Genomic DNA, 23,251 nt, shown 5'->3' with positions numbered 1-23,251 from the left:
ATATCCTTTTTGAGGTGCGGCGACCAGAACTGCACACAGTACTCCAAATGAGACCGCACCATCGATTTATACAGGGGCATTATGATACTGGCTGATTTGTTTTCAATTCCCTTCCTAATAATTCCCAGCATGGCATTGGCCTTTTTTATTGCAAACGCACACTGTCTTGACATTTTCATTGAGTTATCTACCACGACCCCAAGATCTTTCCCTTGGTCAGTCTCTGCCAGTTCACACCCCATCAACTTGTATTTGTAGCTGGGATTCTTGGCTCCAATGTGCATTACTTTGCACTTGGCCACACTGAACTGCATCTGCCACGTTGACGCCCACTCACCCAGCCTCAACAGGTCCTTTTGGAGTTCCTCACAATCCTCTCTGGTTCTCACTACCCTGAACAATTTAGTGTCATCCGCAAACTTGGCCACTTCACTGCTCACTCCCAACTCTAAATCATTTACGAACAAGTTAAAGAGCATGGGACCCAGTACCGAGCCCTGCGGCACCCCACTGCTTACCGTCTTCCATTGCGAAGACTGCCTATTTATACTCACTCTCTGCTTCCTATTACTCAGCCAGTTTTTGATCCACAAGAGGACCTGTCCTTTTACTCCATGACTCTCAAGCTTTCTAAGGAGCCTTTGATGAGGAACTTTATCAAAAGTTTTCTGGAAGTCAAGGTAAACAACATTTATCGGGTCTCCTTTGTCCACATGTTTGTTCACCCCCTTAAAGAAATGTAACAGGTTAGTGAGGCAAGATCTTCCCTTACAGAACCCATGCTGTGTCTTCCTCAATAACCCGTGTTCATCAATGTGCCTACTCATTCTGTCCTTGATAATGCTTTCTACCAACTTTCCCGGTATTGAAGTCAGACTGACTGGTCTGTAATTTCCCGGATCTCCTCTGGAACCTTTTTTAAAGATGGGGGTGACATTTGCTACCTTCCAGTCCTCAGGAACGGAGGGAGATTTCAATGAAAGATTACAGATTTTTGTCAAAAGATCCACAAGTTCAACTTTGAGTTCTTTCAGAACTCTCGGATGTATGCCATCCGGACCCGGTGACTTATTAGTTTTTAATTTGTCTATCGGCTGTAGGACCTCCTCTTTTGCCACCTCAATCTGACTCAGGTCTTTCAACACCCCTTCCAAAATTAGTGGTTCTGGGGCGGGCAAAAAGTTCTCATCTTCCACAGTGAAGACGGAGGCAAAAAATGCATTCAGCTTCTCAGCCATTTCCCTATCCTCCTTCAGTAATCCTTTTACCCCATGGTCATCCAAGGGCCCCACTGCCTCCCTGGTTTCCTACTTCTAATATATTTGAAGAAATTTTTATTGTTGGTCTTTATGTGTTTTGCAATATGCTCCTCATAGTCCCTTTTTGCCTGCCTGATCACAGTCTTGCATTTGATTTGCCACAGCCTGTGTTCCCTTTTACTAATCTCACTTGGACTGGTTTTCCACCACTTAAAGGAGTCCTTCTTACCTTTTACAGCTTCCATTACTTTGTTTTTTAACCATGCAGGCCTTTTCTTATGCCTGTTTGTGCCTTTCCTAACTTGTGGTTTTCATCTCAGCTTGGCTACATCAACTCATTTTTTTCAGATCCCACCATTCTAGGCTTCCCTTGGAGTCACGATATATGAGATGCTGGGCTTCCATGACTAGAACTCCAAATACGTAACTTGACCCACCTATGGCTGGGGAAGGAAGGTTAATATTTTTCCCCTGTGCCATAAGAACATAAGAGAAGCCTGCTGGGTCAGACCAATGGTCCATCTACTCCAGCACTTTGTTTGCAAAATGGCCAGGGCTGGCTTCAGGGTATCTGGTGCCCGAGGCGAGGCCCCACTGCCTGCACCCTTCCTCTGCCCCCGACAAGGGTGAACACCATGGCGCAGGCACCACGCTGCCATGCTCAGCAAGAGGGGGGGGGAGAGCCCAAATCGTCACCTCCCAGGGCCACATCCTAAACAGCCACCTAGGGCTGCCTAATGGACGGGCCAGCCCTGATAATGACATACCAGTTGCCCTGGAGGGCAAACAAGGCACAGAGGTTGAGGCCCCCCTTTGCTGCTGCCTCCCAGCACTGATATTCAGAGGTTTGCTACCTTTGAATTTGGAAGTTCCCTTGGCTAGTAGCCATTGATGGACCTATCCTCCATGAATCTGGCTAACCACTTTTAAAGCTATCTCTGCTTGTGACTGTCATTCTCTTAGCAGCGAATTTCACAGTTTAATTATTCATTGGGTAAAGATGTATTTCCTTTTTGTCTGTCCTGAGACTATTTCCCAACAATTTCAATGTGTGCCCCTGAGTTCTAGTATTATGCGAGAGGAGAAAAAGCTCTCATCCATTATCTCTACCCCATGCAAAATGTTTAGACCTCTGTTATGTTTCCCCTTAGCCATCATTTTTCTAGTCTGAAAAGTCCCAGACTCTCCAGCCTTTCATCATAGGAGTAGTGGCTTGTGAGTGTCTGCTACACTATTGGGGTCGGGCAGGGCTGCCACACCCTTCCAAGTCCTTCTTGAGGGCCTTGACAGGCCTCACACTAGAGAGAGGAAGGGGTTAACAGCAGCCTAGGCCTGCTCCAGCTGGCCCAATCCTCCTCACTTCTGGTAAGTACTGGGGTGCAGAGGCTATCCCTGGACATGCTCCAACCCTCTAAAATTTTTAGTTAGCTCTCCTTTGTACTTCATCCAGTTCTGCAATATCCTTTTCGAGACAATATGACCAGAAATCACACAGTATCCCAAACACAGCTGCATCATAGCTTGATACAAGGGCATTACAATATTGACTTTCACTTTTAATCCTTTTCCTAATAATTCCTAACATGAATTCCTAACAAGTATTTATTGGAATAAGATGTTCAAATCCCTCATTAAAGCTCATTGAGTGATCTAGCCATGAGATAGGTTAATCTCATGGGGTAGTAGATGGAAGAATTTAATGGAGGATGGGAGAACAATGTTGTAAAGTGCTGTGTGTCCTCATGGTGGAAAAGAGTCAAACATAAATGTATACATAAAAATAAACACATACCCTCATACCTGCTTGATGCCTGAGTGGACAGAAGATCTTGACTGTGATTGTCTTTTTTCTCTGGATTAAAAGTAGGTCAGAAGGGGGAAAGGTTCATTTCCTCCTTCCCCAGTTACATGAACCTAGGTGCCATTCCCTCCTGCAAAGTGTTTTTAGTATCACAATGAGAAACTTTGTATTATTGATTGGAAAGGAAAGGGCGAGCTATAAATGAAATATAATCAATCAATCAATCAATCAAGTCGTGACTTGCAACTCCCCCAGTAAGAGCCTTTCAAGACAAGTGATTCACCGCTGCCCTCCTCTGAAGAGCCTCCCTTACTGGTCTCCCTTCCAAGTCCTTACCCTGCTTAGTTTCCAAGATCTGATGAGACTGGGCTACATCATGCCACCTTCCTTCCACCACCATTTGATGATGAGTAATGCTTTAACACTCTACTTGCATTGTTCAATGATCCTCTTTCCCCCATCTCTTCATTGTTTCATTTTGCTAAGTGGCAAGAATGTTCAGGAACAGCCTTTAGAGGGTTCAGTCTCATGTGCTGAATGTTTACTGTGTTTTCCCAACAGTCGGCTTACAGACATTAAAGCTAAGCATGAAGGAGTAGGCAGATAGTACGATGTAACGTCAGTTCCCTCAAATGCAACATTATGGCCTTGGGACCCCCACCCTCCACCCCAGGTTCCTTTTTCTAGCCAACAGCAAAATCCCTTTCATCTGCTTTGCTGGCTACATTCCAACGCCAAAACCATTTCTCTTCCCCTCCTAGGCAAGTGGGAGGGGAACAGCAGCTAGTAGCCATCAAAAGACATTACTTTAAACAAGCCTTGAAATGCCCATGAATGATCGGAGCACTCTCATTAATTAACTATACAACAGCCTAAAGGAAATGTCATCTCCTCACCTGACAACTGTATCTCTGTATCGGGCTCCCTTTTGAATTGCCACCCAAAGAGTTAAAAAAGCAAAGAAATGCAATGTAGCTCTAAAAAGCCAGAAACACATCAAAAAGAGCAGTGAACTAAAGCAGAGTACATGAATGGATTCAGGTTGCTTTCATGCCAATGATTTTCAGCTTCTTATCTGCCATGATTTAATGTAGGGGGTTTTCTCTTGGGCGGGGGGGGGGGATCTTTTAGTAAGCCTTCTAAGGGAATCTTTTGAACAGAATTAGGAAGATGAGCCAGGAAGATCCCTGTGACATACCAGGCTGAGAGCAAAGAATGTCTTTAGGATAGGTCTGTAAGCTTAGGATGCCTCATGTTCTACACCTCCATTTTTACAGCCCCATCTAAACAGCAAAAACGGGACGTTTATTTGGTCCATGGCAGGCCACCATACATGACTGGGGAGTTGTGTTTGACTAGGTGGTTCATAAATCACGCAAGTTAGCTTGACAAGAGATTACTTGTTAGTAACCACACTTAGTTTTTAAGAACAGGAGAAATATGGCAATTGCTACTTCAACAAAGCAAAGTGGCAAAGTTAAGAACTCAAAGAGAGAAGTGCTGGTTGGTGAACTGAGAGGTGAGTTATCTTAATCCCGTAAAATAATGATGTATTTGCACAACTGTTATCAACACCCAGTCTCTTCAGATCTCAGAAGCTCAGCAGGGTCAGCACTGGTTAGTACTTGGATGGTAGACTACCAAGGATGTCCAGGGGTGCTATGCAGAAGCAGGCAATGGCAAACTACCTCTGTTAGTCTCTCATCTTGAAAACCTTGTGGGGTTGCTATAAGCTGACTACAACTTGGTGACACTTTAAACACACACTGGGCAGGGGTCCCCAACCCCCAGGTCATGGACCAGTACCTGTCCGTGGCCTGTTAGCAACTGGGCAGTGAGGCAGAGGCACCATACCACCCTTTCTGCTGACCAGAGCCCAGGCATATGAAAGAGGCAGTGCAGCCTTGCTCCACAGCCTCAGAGCAAGGCAAAGCAGCCCCACCACCCCTTTTGCTTGCCCAGGAGTCTCAGAGCGGCTTACAATCTCCTTTCCCCTTTCCGCAACAGATGCCCTGTGAGGTTAGTGGGGCTGAGAGAGCCCTTTTGAAAGCTGCTGTTGAGAAAGCAGCTCTTTCAAGAACGGTGATGGATGCAAGGTCACTCAGCAGGTGCATGTGGAGAAGTTGGGAATCAAACCAAGTTCTCCCATATTAGAGTCCATGCACTTAGCCACAACATCAAACCAAGAATCCCTGATAGATTAGACCATGTGCTTCATCTGGTCCACTGTTTTGTTCCCAGCGATGGTCAGCTAAATGCTTCAGGGAAGCTAATGAGCAAGGCATGAAATTAGCTGCCATCCTCAGCAGTTGGTGTTTGGAGGTTCGCTGCCTCTGAACATGGACCTACAATGGCTAATTACAAAGGTCCTCAGAGGTGTATCCAAACCAGCAGTTCCTCATACAGCCTACTGGTAGTTGTGCAGTGATGGTGCAGATTGTATCTCACTGTGTGGTTGTCACCTGTTGCACTTGTGTAGTGATCCACTTCCAATCCATGTGTACACTTTTACCTCATTAAAAAAGCACAGACGTCAGAGTTTTAAAATACTAAATAGGTGCTAAAATATCTGTACACCCAGTTGTTTAGATGGCTTTCTAATAGCTTAACTGTTTATTTACTTATGCAATCTGTACCCCACCCCACCTCAATGGGGACACAAAACAGTTTTTAATATTCTCATTTCCTCCATTTTATCTACACTTTCCCCCCAGCAAGCTGGGTACTCATTTTACCGACCTCAGAAGGATGGAAAGCTGAGTCAACCTCGAGCCGCCTACTTGAAAACCCAACTTCCACCGGGGATCAAACTCAGGTCGTGAGCAGAGCTTAGGACTGCAGTACTGCAGCTTTTAACACTCTGCACCACAGGGCTCTATTTTTGGGGTACAAATGAAAAAGCAGGGTACAAATGAAGTATGCAAATGAATAAATAAGTACAAGACTGTTGCAGCCTGCCATATCAGCTCCTTTGCTGGCAACTAATGATCCTCCCCAAGTCTCCTCTCACAAGACAGGTTTTTAATGATTTGAGAAACAGTGGTGACTAATGACATCAGGACCAATCTCTCTTTGCTTCATTCTATATTTGGCATGTGATGTATTCATTTTTAGCACTGTGCTTTGCACAGCTCTGGTTGTGAAAGTAGATCAAGGAAGAACTTGTGGATTCAGACCCAGCTGACAGTGAAGCAGAATGCTTATCAAAGTGGCAAAACCAAGTCACTGGCTTACCAGGTGACACATGAGTAAAGCGTCTATTTTTGGAAGATGCTAGTAGCTGACAGGAAACTAATCAGGACCTGTAGTTTTCTTGGTGTGTGTATGTGAGTATCACAGCATCCCAAACAGAAAGACCCTCAATATTCTCAGAGTCCTGGTTAGGCTACAGCCTAACCATTTAAAAAGAGGATGCGATTTAATAACCATGGATTATCAATGTACTCTACCTTCCTAAAGTGGGACAAGTAGATGTGCTGGTTCTGTAGTTCCAAAAGATTTTCTTAAGATTATCAAATTCCCCTCAGGGAATGGATCCTTACTAAATAAGAATTTACTTTCAAACATATTGTGAACCCAATTCTAAGAGCACACAGGACTGCCTTAGAGCAGGAGTGTCACATATGACCTGTGGGTCAGATCCATCTCCCACAGGGCTTGTATCTGGCCTGAAAACAGCTGGCTGTCTTCTCCTTCATTCTGAATCACAGTTTGCTTTGCCAGGCTCTCTCAATCACACAACAGCTACAGAGCAAAAATCTTGCTTTGCCAGACTCTCTCAGTTGCACAGCAGAGCAACTGAGCCAAGCCTCTCTTCCCTCCATTGGCTAAGGCTCCTCTCCTTCCTTGTCCCCTGGGGAGGAAGAGAGGGAAAGAGTTAGAACTTTGCCAGTTCACTCAATCTCACAGAAGAGATACAAAGCAATAATTCAGAGCAAGAGGTGTCAGTCATTAGAGACTGTTAAAATAAAATATTGCAGAGTGCTAATGTTTGAAGCATGTTTTATTTTAAGGTTTTTTAAAAAAATCTTTAACTCCATTTGTATCCTTTATATCTCCACTACCTAGCATTACATTTTACAACACATATGGCCTGGCCCCAAAAGGTCTCATTTATATCAGATCTGGCCCTCATGAGTATGACACCCCTTGGAGACTGGTTTTGCCTACCTTGGACCTGCCTGCAGAAATTTTTCTTTCTTCAAATACAATTAATTTGAGCATCTCAGCCTTCCTACATCACAGTCCAAAAAAGATATTAACAGCAAAGGCTATTTTTTCAATCAACAAAATTAAATGAGTCAGCCTAACTATTTACAGCTTTATGTAGGAAGAGTGTTAAAATAACTAGCCCAAAACAGCCCACCCCTTAACTCAAAACATAAGTAGTCTCACATAAGTAGGATAAAGGCAAATTCAATCATTGAATTCATAAATAATTTTGAAAAGTGGGGGGGAGAGAAATCTGCTGAAGGCATTGTTTTTGCAAACAGTGATGTGACTGAACCTTTGTGACCAATACTCCCTCTGAACTGTGGAGTCTCGTGAGCAAAAATTCTACTTCATGAGCCACTGGCATTAAAGTTATGAGCTACTGCATAGATTAGTTTGCTCTGGGGCTATTTTTCGTGAGCTAAGACAAAAATGTATGAGCCAGAGGCTAAAACACTGTGAGCTAGCTCACACTAACTCAGCTTAGAGGGAACACTGACTGTGACCAAACTATCATATCACAAATTGGTACAGCAGCATAACTCTAGTTCTCCCTTAGCCACCTAAAGATCATAGGTCAACATACTCAATTATTCCATTGCTCCAAATGGTCTTTAGAATCCTGGAAGAGGAGGCCAAAACCACCTTGAACTTGAAGCAACACAGAAACTACAATGCTTGTTGCATTCGTCATATACTGGAGAACCAGATACTTTCAGAAAGAGCACAGAATACAGATCACACTCACTGCAACATGAGCTGGTTTGAAGCCACCCAACATTCTTTTAGCTGTTCTACATTCTACTGTCACTAAATTTGTCAGGCCTTCTTCCAGAGCCACAAGTGCTCCCTTTATATAACCAGGAGCCAGCCAAAGGATACGCAAGCAGACTAGAATTTCTGGCTTTTGCAGAAAAGCAGAACTTATGCACACTGCAAAACAGATCTTAACATCCTTATCCCATCTTCTTTTGAGGCATCAACAGGTTGCATAATATGTTTGGAGCCCTAGGGTTTGTAAATATTCCCACAAAAGAAAGGCTGTGAAGTGGAGGAGGGGAGTGCCAATTTTGCTAATGGGCTCTATACAAAACAAACACTGCTTCAAGAGAAACTCTTGTTCCCCACCTCCCACTCCACCTCAGGCAGAGTTCTTATTTGAGCTTCCATACAACACTGTGATGCATTGACCCATCTTCCACGTTTTCCATGGCTCCACCGTTGGTGTTCTCAAATCTATTTTGGCACAATTTTTTCCAGGAAAAGTAACAGGAAGGTACAGATTTCTGCCCCTCCCTGCCCACACGCAGCACATTTCCCACTGCGCCTGTCATTTCCTCCATCCAGCACTAGGTATGACAGGCAGTAGGTATAATAGACTGCCAATCCTATTATCAGTTTTTAAAAACTCAGCAAAAAGCCCATCAGAGACAAGCAGGGTGGTGGAGAATGGTCAGCATGAAGAGAAGCATGAAGAAACCTGCATGCAGAAGTTCCAGGGTCACAGTGAGTGCATATAGATTCTCAGCGATAATGATAGTGAAATAGAGATCTAGTCTTGGATGGAAGCAGCCAATTTTATAATCTAGAGGGATTAAAGTTACCAACTCCAGGATGGGAAATTCCTGAATATTTGGGGATGGGCCCTGGGGAGGGAGCTCAGCAGGGATGTAATGCCATACAATCTACCCTCCGAAGCTGCCCTTTTCTCCAGGGGAACTGATCTCTGTATTTTGGAGATCAGTTGTAATTAGATCTCCAGGCCCCACCAGGACGCTAGAAGACTAAGTGAAAAACGTATTTGGAGAATTAAAGTTATACCACTAGTTGTTGTTACTCAGAAGTATCATCATAGGCTTTATCACATAATTATTACTCACAATATTGAAGTAACACAGTGTACAATTACTTCTTTGCGAACATACAAACAATGGCTCTGTAGACTGTCCTAAATTTCATACAAACACATACATACAAAGTCCACGGACACAAGAAATGATAATTTGCACACAATTAATTACAAAGGTGGCAGAATTTCTTATCCAGAAAATGCAATATGTAACATGTTTCCGGTAAAAAAATACATGTGCTTCGATGGAAATTCTCTTCGTCCGACAAAAGCTAATTTTTCTGGAACCACAGCTCAAATCTTTATGTGTGTATGTCGATTTTCATAAGGCAACAGTTCTCTTTAAGCGGCTGGCTAGCCGCGGTCTGATAAGGTTTAAAGCTGGAACCAGTGCTCTAATAATAAAGCCTATGATGATACTTCTGAGTAACAATAACTAGTCGTATAACTTTAATTCTCCAAACACGGTTTTCATTTAGTCTTCTATCCTCCGTGTTTTCTTCCCTTTTTTTTTACTACCCACCAGGAGGATGACAACCCCAAATGAGATTAATTCATATAATGGGGCACTCTAGGTACTTAGATACTACAGCGTAACGTGATTGGCCTGACAAACCTGGGCAAAATCCAGACAATTATTTATTACTTATTTTTTAAAAGTATATGCTGCCTCTCCAGAGACCTGCTCAAAATCCAGTAGCTATCCAATTAAAGAACTCTTAGTTGATTTAAATATGAATAAAGTGGGGAGGAGGCAGCGGTCATTTTGTAGAAAAATAGGTGGTGGAGCTCATCCAGGGATTGTTATGCAGCTTCACATACTAGTCAATGGACAAGGAGGTGGAACTCTCAGGAAGGTTCAGGAGCTGTGCTCCTGTGAGCTCCCAATGAATCTGAGGCCTGAGAGGAGGGTCCTTTATTCCTTGCCTTGCCCAAATTCTTATGATCTGAATGTGTTTGCTGTCATTCCAGGCTACTTTTGTGTACAGCCTTGGCTTTAAAACAAATGAAGATTTATCTTAAAACTGGTACTCTCAGAAAGAAAGAAAAAATCCCCTCATACTGCAGGCATGAGATGGTGTCTGATGACTTGTGAAATGCCAGAGAAACCACAAGGTACTTACAGTCAAAGTTCACAGCCTACTTCAGGGTTTGCTTACTGAGCTAAGTAACCCAGCCTGTGCAATTGGTCATCAATTAATTAGAACAAGAATGAGACAAAATGGACAGCTGTAAGAAGAGACTTAAGAGGAACATTTGGGAAATAAGGGAGACAAACAGCATTATTATAAAATAAAGAGAAATACTTACAAAAGCTGAGCTGACATATGGCCAAATGTAGGGTTGCCAGGCCTGGTAACCAGCAAGAGTCTGGTGGGAGCAGGGACATGGGGTGGTGCCACTGGCAACAGTACGATGTCACTTCCAGGAAAATCCAGATGTCACTCCACTCTAGGAATCACCAGAAACTCTACAGCAAAGCCACAGAGTTCCCAGCAATTCCTAGAGGACTGGTGTCACTTCCGTTTTCCCTACAGGTGATGCCGCACTATTGTTAACAACTTTTATAAATATTGGTTTTCCCCTGCTCTCCACAGGAGTGGCAGCAAGAGAAAGAAGCTGGGGACAGACTATCCCCTGCCCCAGCAGAAACCAAGTATGCCTGGCTAAACCAGAAACTATGATTTTTTAATGGGTTGGGTCCATGTTCTGCCAACCTAACCATTTATGCTGCTTATGCTGGGGGAGGGGGATTGTGAACAATGTTGAGCATCTACAAAGGACAACTGTAGCAGCCATTTTGCTGTATGTTGTCTAAAGAAAATGAAAAACAAGAACATTAGTGCAGCAACTTGTCTCTTTTCTCCATGGTTGGGGACAGAGGGTGGCACTGGGGGAGGGGGTTTCACCACATTATCTCTGGTTTGCAGCATCCCCTGGGGGTGATTCTCTCCCTTATGTTGTTTAACATCTGCATGCATCCTCTCACCCAGCTGGCCTGGGGGTTTGAGCTGGGCTGTCACCAATATACTGATGACACCCAGCCATATCTGCTAATCGACACCCACACAGATACAGTTCCCAAGCCCGCTGGTTGAGGCAGAGTTGACTGAAATTACCACCCCATGGCTGGCTGGTTGAGGCAGAGTGAAATTAAATCCATATAACTGGAGATTCTGTGCCTGAGCTGCAGAGGAATGGAACTGGGGTTCCAGCTCCCCACCCTTGATGGGGAATTATTAATGCCAGCGCTGATGCTGAGGAGCCTGGGCATGATCTTGGACACTTCATTTTCAATGGAAGTCCAAGTCATGAATGTTGCCAGATCAGCCTTTTATCATCTTCAGCTGGTCAGGCAACTGGTTCCCTTTCTTACCCCTGTGACTTAGCACAACAATCCATTAAATGGTCACCTCCAAACTGGATTACTGTAACTCACTCTGTGCAAAGCTGCCCTTGAGAATGGCCAGGAAACTTCAGCTGGTTCAAAATGCAGCTGGTCATGTCCTCACTGGGACACCTCTATGGGCACATATACAACCAATACTCTGCAAGCTGCATTGGCTTCCAAGTTGAGTACCAGATCAAGTTCAAGGTTATGGTACTAACCTTCAAAGTCTTCTGCAGTCTGGGATCAACAAATCTGCAGGACTCTCTCTCCCCTGAAGAGCCTTCCACTCATGAGAACAACATTTACTGGTGATCTCCAGCCTAAAAGACATGTACTTAGCCTCCAGCCTGGTGGAATGCTCTCCCAAGTTTGTTACAATTCTGCAAGGCCTGTAAAACTGAGATGTTCAGCCAGGCCACTGGTTGAGGCGGTGGATCTCAGATTATATTCTCCCCCCACTCACCCACTCTACCCTCTTGCCCTACCTGCATATATTAATCCATGCTGGTATTAGTGAGAACTCTGCCACTTCCCAGAAACTGGAGCATCTGAACACGCATACAATGGAAACTCTGGGAGTACTTTAACCACATTGATGCCACCTTGTAACCTATGCTATCATTTTTATGGTGCTATATTTCATTGAGCCATGTTTTTAATTTTTAAACTGTTTTATAATATGTTGTAACCCACTCTGAGCCTGTTTGCAGGAGAAAGCAGGATAAAAATTGGATAAAATAAAATAAATCAGCATGTTCAGAAAAAAATTCTGAGAAATTGAAAACTATGGTTTTTTTAAAAAATCTACTGTGACACCCTCTCCCACTTGCCAACAGAATGAGAAATTATTACAAGATTAAAGACAACCCAACTCCAGATGATGATACATTGTTGCTATCCACAGTTAGAAAACTGATGCTAAACCTATTTAAAAACTGTTTATCAACTGTGGGCATTTATTAACTGTTCAGTAGTAGCAGACTGGGGCACTGCATATAGCTAATAAAAAAAAAGACCTAATAAAAACAATTTTTAGGAAAGTGAGCTTTCATAACATTCTTAGCAGAGAAACACTATTTTATGGACACAGCAGTGTATAATTGTTTAAGAAGGTATTGACATGTACCAACACAAGACCAGGAGTGATCTGACAGAACATGTCCAGAAAAGCTCATTTCTGCAAGAACTAAAGAGCCTTACAGTTTTGACAGACACCTTTACTATCCTAATACTTAGACACAGAAAGAAATATCTGCACACTTATCGCCAGGAAAAAACAACGAGGCAGGGAGGATGCTGAAAAGGAGGTTAAATCACAGAAGAGCATCTAGCATTGCCCTTGGCAAAAGCCACTCAACAGTATGTGGAGATCTGGGCACACCTATAGCTGCTGGCACTGGGTTTCCTTCCACCCACAAATCCTCCCTTGCACACCCTGCAAATAGATACACTGACCTTTGCACTGAAAAGCCCACATGCTGACATAACCAAGTGAAAATAGCACACCGCTGTTCGTGGTAGTGAAAGAAAAATCCTTGTGGCTAAGATTTGTCACTCTTTTCTAGAATTCTGCTTGCATCTCATCCTTGTTCTTTCTATTAAATGAATGGTCAGACATTGCTATTTGGCTCAAAATTACATTAAACCTCTACCTCAACTAGGCTTTCACTGACATACACTGTTATAACAGATACCTGTAATGGTCCTGTTCACTAAACCCTAAATGTTGTTCAGACTTGTAGCCCAGTAACACCTAGTATGTTGGAAGGTTAGATGTCAGGACCAAATATCTAGTTTTAGTCATAGCGAACACAAGACAGAGCCCTAGACCAGACCCAGGGTATAGCCTGCAGATAAATGATACCGGAATCATACTGAAGATCACTGGATTGGGGTCTGCTTTTCCATCTAATCCCAAAGATGCTGTTGATGTTCTGAACCATTGCTTGGAGTCTGTACGGTTTGGCTGAGCAAAACAAACTGAAACTTAATCCTGACAAGACAGAGGTCCTCTGAGTTCATTTAAGGCAGATCTGGGAGTTCAGATCTCTCCTGTCTTGGATGGGAATATGCTCCCCTTGAAATGCCGGTTCACTGCCTGGCGTGCTACTCAGCATAGCAGCCAGGTGGCTGTGGTGGTTTGGAGTGCTTTTGCCCAGCTTCAGCTGGTGTGTCAACTGCTTTCATCCCTCCGTCAGTTAGATCTAACCACAGTGATCTATGCTTATGGTAGTTACCGTACATATAGGCTGGACTACTGAAATGGACTCTACTTTGGCTACCCCTGGTTAGACTGATCAGAGCCAACTATTGGGAGCATGTGTCCCTAATATTACAGCAATTATACTGGACCAATCCATTCCTAAAACCATTTCAGCATGTTTCACCAGTTTGGTGTAGTGGTTAAGTGTGCGGGCTCTTATCTGGGAGAACCGGGTTTGATTCCCCACTCCTCCACTTGCACCTGCTGGAATGGCCTTGGGTTAGCCATAGCTCTCATGGGAGTTGGAGTGGAGGGCGGGATATAAATCCAATATCTTCTTCTTTAAAGCCCTGATGGCTTGAGACCAAGTCATTTGATAACCTGGGTTGTAATTGGTTTAACTGAGCTACGTTCCTGCCCAGGAATTCAGATGACAGAGAGAGGCCCTCCTGAATGAGTCTCATCTATCAAAAAAGCTTATTTGGTGGGTACACAAGAGAGGGTCTTTTCAGTGGCAGCCCCACAATTATGGAACAACCTCCTCAGGGAGATGTGCCTGACCTCACTTTTGATCTTTAGGAGGCAGTTGAAGATGGTTTTATTTAGGAGTCCATGTGGTTAGATTTAGTAGCAGTCCTGAATAGGGATTTCAAATGTTATTTATTTACGTTATCTATGAGAAAGGGAGTTTTATGTTTTAAATGTATTTTATCTAGTCTGTCTATGTTTGGGCTCTGTAAGGAAGGTAGGTAGCTTTTTTCAATAAAAAAATCAATAAATTTTTATAGCCTGCATGGGAGGCCTCCTGGAAATTCTATTATGCCACTTAGACTCCATAGAGAAAAGACAGACTATATGAAAGTAATGCATTTATGACGTCATATGTAATGTATTACCTATCCAGTTGGCAGGTTTGAAAAAGGGTAGGCACTTGTATAGTGTGGATTTCCAGGGTCTGTCTTTTTCCATCTATTTGCTTCAAACACTGCAGAATTATGAGCAAGCCATCACAAGAACATCTCTGGTGGAAAACACCCCCCCACACACACACAGGTGCAAAACTGCAGGTTTTCTGCCTCTAGTCCACAAGCACGGATTTTGTTCATATTAAAACAGGATACACTTTTAAAATAAAATCAAAGAAGGATTTCACATCCAGGTAGAAGACACTGGGGGACTGTACACAAAACAATGCACAATGGCATCAAATACTTCTCTCTCACACAGAAATCGGGTGAAAACTGAGCCTGCCAGTTCCCCCTTCACATTTTGTGCCAAGCAGAATGAATATAACCAGGGAAAGCAATGGCCAAGATGAGCATAAGGATGTATTGCCTTGACCAACACACAATATTAGGCCAGTTTTAAGACAGGGAGGTGTTGTAGCTCAGTAGTAGAAAACCTGTTTTGAACGCAGAGGATTTGAGGTACAGTTCCTTGCCTCTCTCATTCAAGGAACTCAAGCAACAAGTCTTTAGGAAGAGCTTTTTCTGGCAAGCCTTGGACAACTGCTGCCTGTCAAAGGAAACAATACTGACCTACATAAGCCTGTTTCACTGCAACACAGTGTTACTTGTTCAACATCCCTCTTCAAATGTGTGTACATGTCCCATTTCACACATAGCACTGGTGTCTCTCCAATTCAGTGCAGCATGTACAATGGAAACACAGTTCTGGTACTTTTTTGTCCACTCACAGATATTTTCAGTTTTTCTGCCAGTTAAGTCAACTCTGTTTGAGCATTCATAGGTCATAAGAGGTGACCTGGACAACACTAATCTGTCAAAATAAAATGAACCATTCTACCCCTTGTTCATCCAAGCCTAAACGATGCATTCAGACATTATGCTAAGCCACCATCAAAACACCAGTTTTGCTGCAGTAAGTACACAAGTGGTTTGCTTATCCTGCCCACAAGCTCCCTCTCTCCCACCCTTTTCCTTCAAACAAACTCCAATATCCCATTGTATGGGACATCCAACTGCAGGGCTAAATGGAGCTAAGTTGTCACCACAGATTGGTACTCTGAACCAGGATTCAACCCAGGCTTTGGGAGGCAAACAAATTACAATTTGCCCAGATGCCTACTATGTTCAGATGTCACAAGCAATGGGAGCTTGTTTTCATGCTCTGAGCAAGAAGGGAGAAAAAAGGAGCATAGCGTCAAGCATGCGGTTTCAATGATGAGTCGAAGTTGATACAAAACTACGTTTATTGATAAACTGATACTTTCAGCGTAACAGATTCTTGAGAGTGATGCTGCAAATACATTGATACAATACTTTTAAGGCTTACTTCAAAAGGATTCCAAAAGGTGGGGGTGAGGGATAGCTCTCACACATAAACTATCATAAATGTCTACATTCTCAAAGCGTCATCAGGACTCTGTCCTTGCTTTCCCCAGATGTGTCGCACTCCCTACCAGGAATGTATGGGAAGGTGCTGATTACTTCTTCTCAAGTTAGATTCGTTTCTCTCTACTTCTACTTTGCAAGCAATAAAGCAAGAAGGGGGAGGGAAAAGAATAACAGAGCTAACAGACCTTGGTCCTCCAAGATACCGTATTTTTCGGTCCATAAGACGCTCCAAACCATAGGACGCACCTTCTTCCTGGGGGGCGATCCGCTGCCTCCACCTCCGATCCCGGCGCATCCCCCGCGCCTGCCTGCCTAGCTCCAGCTCTGCTTCCAGCAAGCGCTGGGATCGCTCCACACTGCCCCCACCGCAAACCCAACGCTTCGCGAGCGCCGGCTGCGGAGGGGGCAGCGTGCTTCCTCCGTGCCTGTCTGCCTGGCTCCAGCTCTGACGCTTACAGCAAGCGCCAGGATCGCTCCCTCCGCCCTCCGATCCCGGCGCTTGCTTTAAGCATCAGAGCTGGAGCCAGGCAGACAGGCACGGAGGAAGCACACTGCCCCCTCCGCAGCCGGCGCTCGCGAAACCCGGCTGCGGAGGGGGCAGGTGCTTCCTCCGTGCCTGTCTGCCTGGCTCCAGCTCTGATGCTTAAAGCAAGCGCCGAGATCGGAGGGCGGAGGGAGCGATCCTGGCGCTTGCTGTAAGCGTCAGAGCTGGAGCCAGGCAGACAGGCAGACAGGCACGGAGGAAGCACGCTGCCCCCTCCGCAGCCGGGTTTGCGGTGGGGGCAGTGTGGAGCAATCCCAGCACTTGCTGGAAGCAGAGCTGGAGCCAGGCAGGCAGGCGCGGGGGAAGCGCCGGGATCGGAGGCAGAGGCAGTGGATCGCGCCCCCCCCCCGGAGGAAGATACGTCCTATCGTCCCTTCACTCTATAAGACGCACACACTTTCCCCCCCACTTTTTTGGGGGGGAGTGCATCTTATGGTTCAAAAAATACAGTACTTCACAGACCAGTATTATGGAGGACCCTAAAACAATCAATTATCAATGGAATTTTACCATGCTTGACACATAGGCGGTGCACAGACGCAATGAACGGGCTTAATTCATGCTCAAGAGCATCTGGCTGTGTTTCAGCTGCATCTTAGCATGGCATTTGAGTGCAAGAAATGTTTCTCACCCACAGTAACTACCTGACAGCCAGTGATGTGGGTGGGAAGAGAAATAGCTCATAGGTTATCGGAGTGCACACAAAAAAATCCAAAGACAGACACCTCTGAAACAGTGGAAAAACAAAGGCCTTCAGCCAGTGAGCATTTGGAAATGGCTTATACTGAGAAAGTGCAATGGAGTGCAAACAGCAAGGATTAAAGGAACTTTAGAACTGCATAACGGCAGCTAACTCAGATGTAATTTCAGTTTGGGGTGATCCCGAAACAAGAATTCATGGATCAGAGAGAAAAACAACTGCTTTTCTTGTGTGCTTATATTTTGTCAAATACTGAACACAGAATGGAAGTTTATTTTTATTTATTTATTAGGCTTTTATACCACCCTCCCCACAAGCAGGCTTAGGGCAGTATACAATGAAGTTCTATAAAATACATATAAAATCATAAATAATGTATGGTACAATTCGAAAAATGTCCCAAACCCACATGGCACTGTAATACGAATTTACTCCCTCAGTTTACTTACTTTAACCATGCTTTAACAGTCGACAGAGAGGAGTAAGTTGCTTCTCAGACAAACCTTTTGCCATACGGAAAGAACTACGGTACTTATTTGGATGAACATTTAAAAGTAGGAGTCCCCAATCTTCTTAAGCCAGTGGACACCTTTGGAATTTTGGCAGAGGATGCTGGACGCAATTACAAAATGACTGCTACCTGAGGCAGAGCCAGCCACAAAATGTCAGTGACTCTAATAGTAACTCTTCAACATTTCTTCAACTGTTAAATGGATGCCTTTTAAAATTAATATATTATTTTAAAAGATTTTCTTTAATACGCACAGCTTACCCTCAGTCACGCAGTGAAGATCCTTGCGCTGTGATGGCAGCTGCTGCAGAAGCAACATTTTTAAAAATCTGCCCAGCCAATCAGAAGCCCTGCTGGGCAAAAGATGATTCCACTCTCTAAAAACATGTTGCACAGCACCAGGGAAAAAGTTGGAAGGTACAATGGTGTCCATAGGTGCCACATTGTGGACCCTGCTTTAAAGCACAAAGAAGCTGTATTTTATAGACCTCTCTTATATCTTCACAACAAAAAGGCTAGAGACTAACTTGTGTTTTAATGAAGGCTAAGAATTCAGGAAATCTGAAATACACATTGGTATAAACAGTATATTGATATAACACTACTCAATCACAGATAGAAAAACAAATGGCCATGCCATTTCCTTTCCTTGTGGAAATTTGGAATTTTGGCAGGAGATGCTGGACGCAATTACAAAATGGTTGCTACTTCCTCTCCTTGTGGAAAGGAAATGGCATGACCACCACAGGAAAACTGGCTGCTGTGAGGGTGAGACTGTGAAAATCCAAATTTTCCCCACCCATACAACAGTCATCCAGGCTTTGCTGAAATCAATCCCCAAAACTTAAGCGCAAAGCCAGAAAAACCCCAGGAGGTGCACAAACAAAACACAGTGGTGTAAGGAAGGAGGAAAAACCCATTCCCCAACAGCATCAACTTCAGGTACAAATGACCCATGTCTCAGACCTAAGCTTCCTCTAGTCTACTATTCACACCAACACCTGCTTTCAGATTTATGAAACATACCATACAGTTTGGAAATCCAGGATAACTCCATTGAGAAGTGATTCAAAAGTGAAACCTTCTAAGAGGATTTCATTCTGAGGGGGAGAAATGAAACGTGATTGTTTCCTGTAACCCTGGTTACAGGAAAGCATCAAGAGTTATCATTTCATCTGCTCCATTTGCAGAAGAGCACTTGTACAGTCTTTGGGTTGCATGGAATGGGCTAGAATGCCAAACCCTTCAGTTCAGGTGGGCTAGGCAAAGTTGTAACTGGGTGGAGGAATAACATTACTCAAGTAAAAAGTCTGACTTCCATAGGACTTACTCTCTATAATGTGGATCACAGCTGCTAATTTAATCTAATAATGCCATCGGTGGAACTGCTTACAGATCGAGATTCTGCCACAGGCATTCCATTCTAACAGGCATCATTCAGTCGTTAGGACAGCCCTAAATGGCAAGAAGGAATGGATGACAGATTTGAGATGCCATGCCTCATGTTGCTAAAGACCTATAGCAAGAAGTAGCAGGCTCCATATCTCAGGATCACTGAAGAAGCAGGTATAGTTGCAAAACTAGCTTCTATAAGGAAAAGCCTGTTTGCTTTATAAACAAAAAGTTATCAGACACTAAACAGAGGCATGCCCAGGGCTTTTTTTGAGCAGGAATGCACAGGAACGCAGCTCTGGCTGGCTTGGCCAGGGCTGCAGCTCAAAAAAAGAGGGAAGGCACTAGGCAGCCAGGAGCTCCCAGGCTACATGCTCTGTCCTCTCTGGCACCTCCAGTGTCCAACAGACTTGCGAAAAAAAAGAGAAATGTGGAGCCACGCATGAGTGCCCTCTCCCAGGAGAAGCTGAGCCTGCCACTGCCCACTCTGATGCACATGGCTCTCTCTCTCTAGCCATGTTTTTTTGGGGGGAACAAGGTCTCTCAATGGGTTGTGTGAGAACACACATCTATGAAATGCAGCTGATGGTACTGTGCTGTTCTGTGTCAATATGCAGAAAGTAACCTACTGAATGGGTGACGTCACTTCTTGTGACGTCAGGGGCGTGTGGCCTAATATGCAAATGAGTTCCTGCTGAGCTTTTTCTTTAAAAAAAGCCCTGGGCACGCCCAAGGACCAAACTAGAAGAAACAGTAGAAGACCCAAGAAAGAAACCGTTAGGGAAGGAGGGTAAATCAGGACCTCAGTGTGGGGGAACAATGTGTTTAACCCTTTCTCATCCAACATGATTTTATGGATTGAAAGATCTCCCTAACCTGTTTGCCAGCTGGTATCCCAGGAAAGAGAATGTTTGTCTTTTCCAGGGCTAAAAAATTCAGGAAGGAGGGCTCAGCTTTGACTGCCAAACTGTATGCCCTCCCTCTGCATTTTCACAGTTGTAGAGTTAGTTTATTCCCTGCATACCTTCAATAATCAGGATTTTCATAGGACACAAACACACCCTTTTATTTTTGCACATGCTTATATGGATATGGAAATATAATGGTTGCATTTCTTAAAAACCAGCACTAAAATGTTGTTAAATCAACATATTGCTGCCATCTAAATTCCCAGCTTTCATTTAAAAGAAACAGTCTCTATGCCCTTCCAAGGAAGGAAGGAAGGACCTATCATTACAGCAGTATATTGATATATTGATATTTAATTGTCTTTTTAAAAAACAAAACTGAAACCACCTGGGTGGTGGAGAGGATGGACAAAATGAAATACTTCTTTACACAGCAAGTGTTTAAAATATGGAATTCACTGTCAGAGGATATAGTGATGGACACAAGCATAGACAGGCATAAAGGGGATTAGACAGATTCATGGAGGATAGGTTTATCAGTGGCTACTAGCCATGGTGGTTGAACGTGCCTCTATGTTCCATGTTCAGAGGCAATAAGCCTCTGAATATCAGTGCCAGGAGGCAACATCAGGAGAAGGCCTCGGCCCTATGCCCTGTTGTTGGCCCTCTAGAGGAACTGGTTGGCCATCATGAAAGGCAGGATCCTGGATCAGACGGACCATTGGTCTGGTCCAACAGGGCTCTTCTTATGCTGTTATGCGTGGTTCAATGATGATGACAGTCTAGTCATCAAAAAGTGGGCTGGAGGTGCATGGGAATGGGCAGTACAAAGATAAGCAACAGAAACATTACACACAAGGAAAAAGGTGACTCAAAACTGTTTTCCAAGAAAAGATCGGGTTAAAAGTGATCTCAAAACAAATGGAAGAAATTGGGGGGGGGCGGGGAGAGGGTGAAAACTAAAAGCACAAAAATGCATGTGGAATCAGGGGATAAACTGAAGCAGTATGGGCCAGAATTTACAGAAAATGCCCATGTGGAAAAGCCCTTAGTTGGGAAGTTTGTTTCTTTTTTACAGCATTCAGAAACCCCACAGGCCAAATAATGCAAGGAATGAGAGTCAGCAAGGCAACCAAATAATGAGCATTTCTGTTATTAATTTTTTTTCTTAAGCCACTGAACAGCTGTATCTACAAAGACCAGAAAGGCACAGATATAATTCAACACAGAATAGAACAGTATATTTGGAAGTAGATACAAAACAATTGCTCTGTCATAGGTGAAATTCCAATTTAGAAGTAGTCACCTTCACAGTCAACCATAAGAGTGTAATTAAGTTGCGCTTTCACCTACCTTGGCTATAGATGTATATTGTGATGGTACAAGCAAATTTACTTTCTGTGGATGTCAAGTTAATTTTTAACCAGAGTAACACCTCTGTTTAAAAGAAAAGCATACCTTTGCAATTTATTCCTATTTCCTTATAAGTTATTGACCATAAAAAATTGCACTTACCCATTATTTACCCCAAAAGGAAACAACCCTGAATAAGCCAATCCCCCTAAAGAGGTTATTTACGTTTTTTAAAAAATTACTGTATGTAATTTGCCCTGACCTGGACAGCCCTGGATAGCCTGATCTCATCAGACTTCCGAAGCTGAGCAGGGTTAGCTATTTAGTAAAATATTTGGATAGAAGACCACCAAGGACTATCAAGGTCACTATGCAGTAGGAGGCAAACCATCCTTGAATGTCCCTTGCCTTGAAAACCCAATGGGATTGCCTAAAATCATCTGTGACTTGACAGTAAAACAAAAACATAAAAAATTGTAACTTGAGTAAGAATTTAAGATAATCCTCTTTTTCTTGATAACACATGTAGAAATTAACCCTAGACTTTCTTTCCACTAAATAGGGTTAACCAACAAATTGCAACCAAATCCTATGCATGTTTACTCAGAAGTAAACCCAATGAATATAAAGTTGCCAACTACAAATTGGGAAAGTCCTGGAGATTTAGGGATGGAACCTGGGGACAGTAGGGTTTGAGGAGGAGAGAGACCTCAGTAGGGTATAATCCCACAAAGTCCACTCTCTGAAGCAGCCATTTTCTCCAGTGGGGCTGATCTCCATTGTTTAGAGATCAGCTGTAATTCCTGGAGATCTCCAGGCCTCACCTGGAGGTTGGCAAGCCTACCTGAATATGATGTGATTTATTCGGAGGAAAGCATGCAGTTTTAAGTTGACTGTCAAACATGTCCTGTAACCACCTTTATCAAGGAGAATGGGATTAATTCCCTATTCAGTCAAAAAACCCACTGGCAGGACTGAAGCAGGTTACTCTCCCTTTTAGTCAAAGTGGAGGAGCAAGGGCCTAAAAAAATAAGGGAAAAAAATTGTTCAGGTTTCTCCTAGACCACTTTGCAAATTTTCTGATGGAAAAATCAGACACTTTGGAAGAACACTAAAAAGAAATTCCTATGAGATTTTCTCTTCAAATAAGTAAAATTCTTCTTATGGAAAAACTGGGAAATCTGGGGAAGCATTACCAAAAAAACTCTTACATTGTAGACATATACAATATTTTCAAAAATCTGTTTAGATGTAAACTTTGGTAACAATTAAAAAGTTGTAATGCATCTAATGATAATACATTATTAAAGAGTTCAGTGTTTTTATGATGTTAATAATCCAAACAATCTAGCAGTCCTACTTATTGTGACTCTATGAGAGTTTCTGTCCAGATAATATACTTTCATTTGTTTACAACAATGTTTGTTTTCTATCTTCATCTTTTAGCTTTTCTTAGTTCTCAGATGGCACAAGTTAAAGATGCTTATATTATAGTTGCATAGGGTTCAACAGTTTTCAACCCTATGTTTGCAACAGTTTGCAACATACTTCTAGTTTTTAAATTGAAAATGAAGATATTTGAACTTTAAAATTCCATAAATATGCCAAAAGTACAATTTTATACAAATGATGCATTTTATATTGTTCAATCAGTCAGAGAAGTTTTAGGTTACAGGAAAATAACCATAACATATATTTCAATTTCCCCCAAATTTATATTTTTTACAACTCTGCTTGGGAGGACAACACAGGGCAGCCCTATATGTGCCA

General features: G+C 43.2%; 1 protein-coding gene across 4 annotated transcripts in view; it reads right to left on the bottom strand.

Annotated features, from left to right (window-relative positions):
* TNIP1 (TNFAIP3 interacting protein 1) overlaps window positions 1–23,251 on the bottom strand; it is a 96,211-nt gene that overhangs the window by 58,399 nt on the left and 14,561 nt on the right. The window lies entirely within an intron of this gene.

This window comes from Heteronotia binoei, chromosome 5 (genome assembly GCF_032191835.1).
Source record: "Heteronotia binoei isolate CCM8104 ecotype False Entrance Well chromosome 5, APGP_CSIRO_Hbin_v1, whole genome shotgun sequence".
Classification (NCBI taxonomy): Eukaryota; Metazoa; Chordata; class Lepidosauria; order Squamata; family Gekkonidae; genus Heteronotia; species Heteronotia binoei.
Note: the sequence above shows the minus strand (reverse complement) of the source record. Positions and strands in the feature narration are given on the sequence as shown.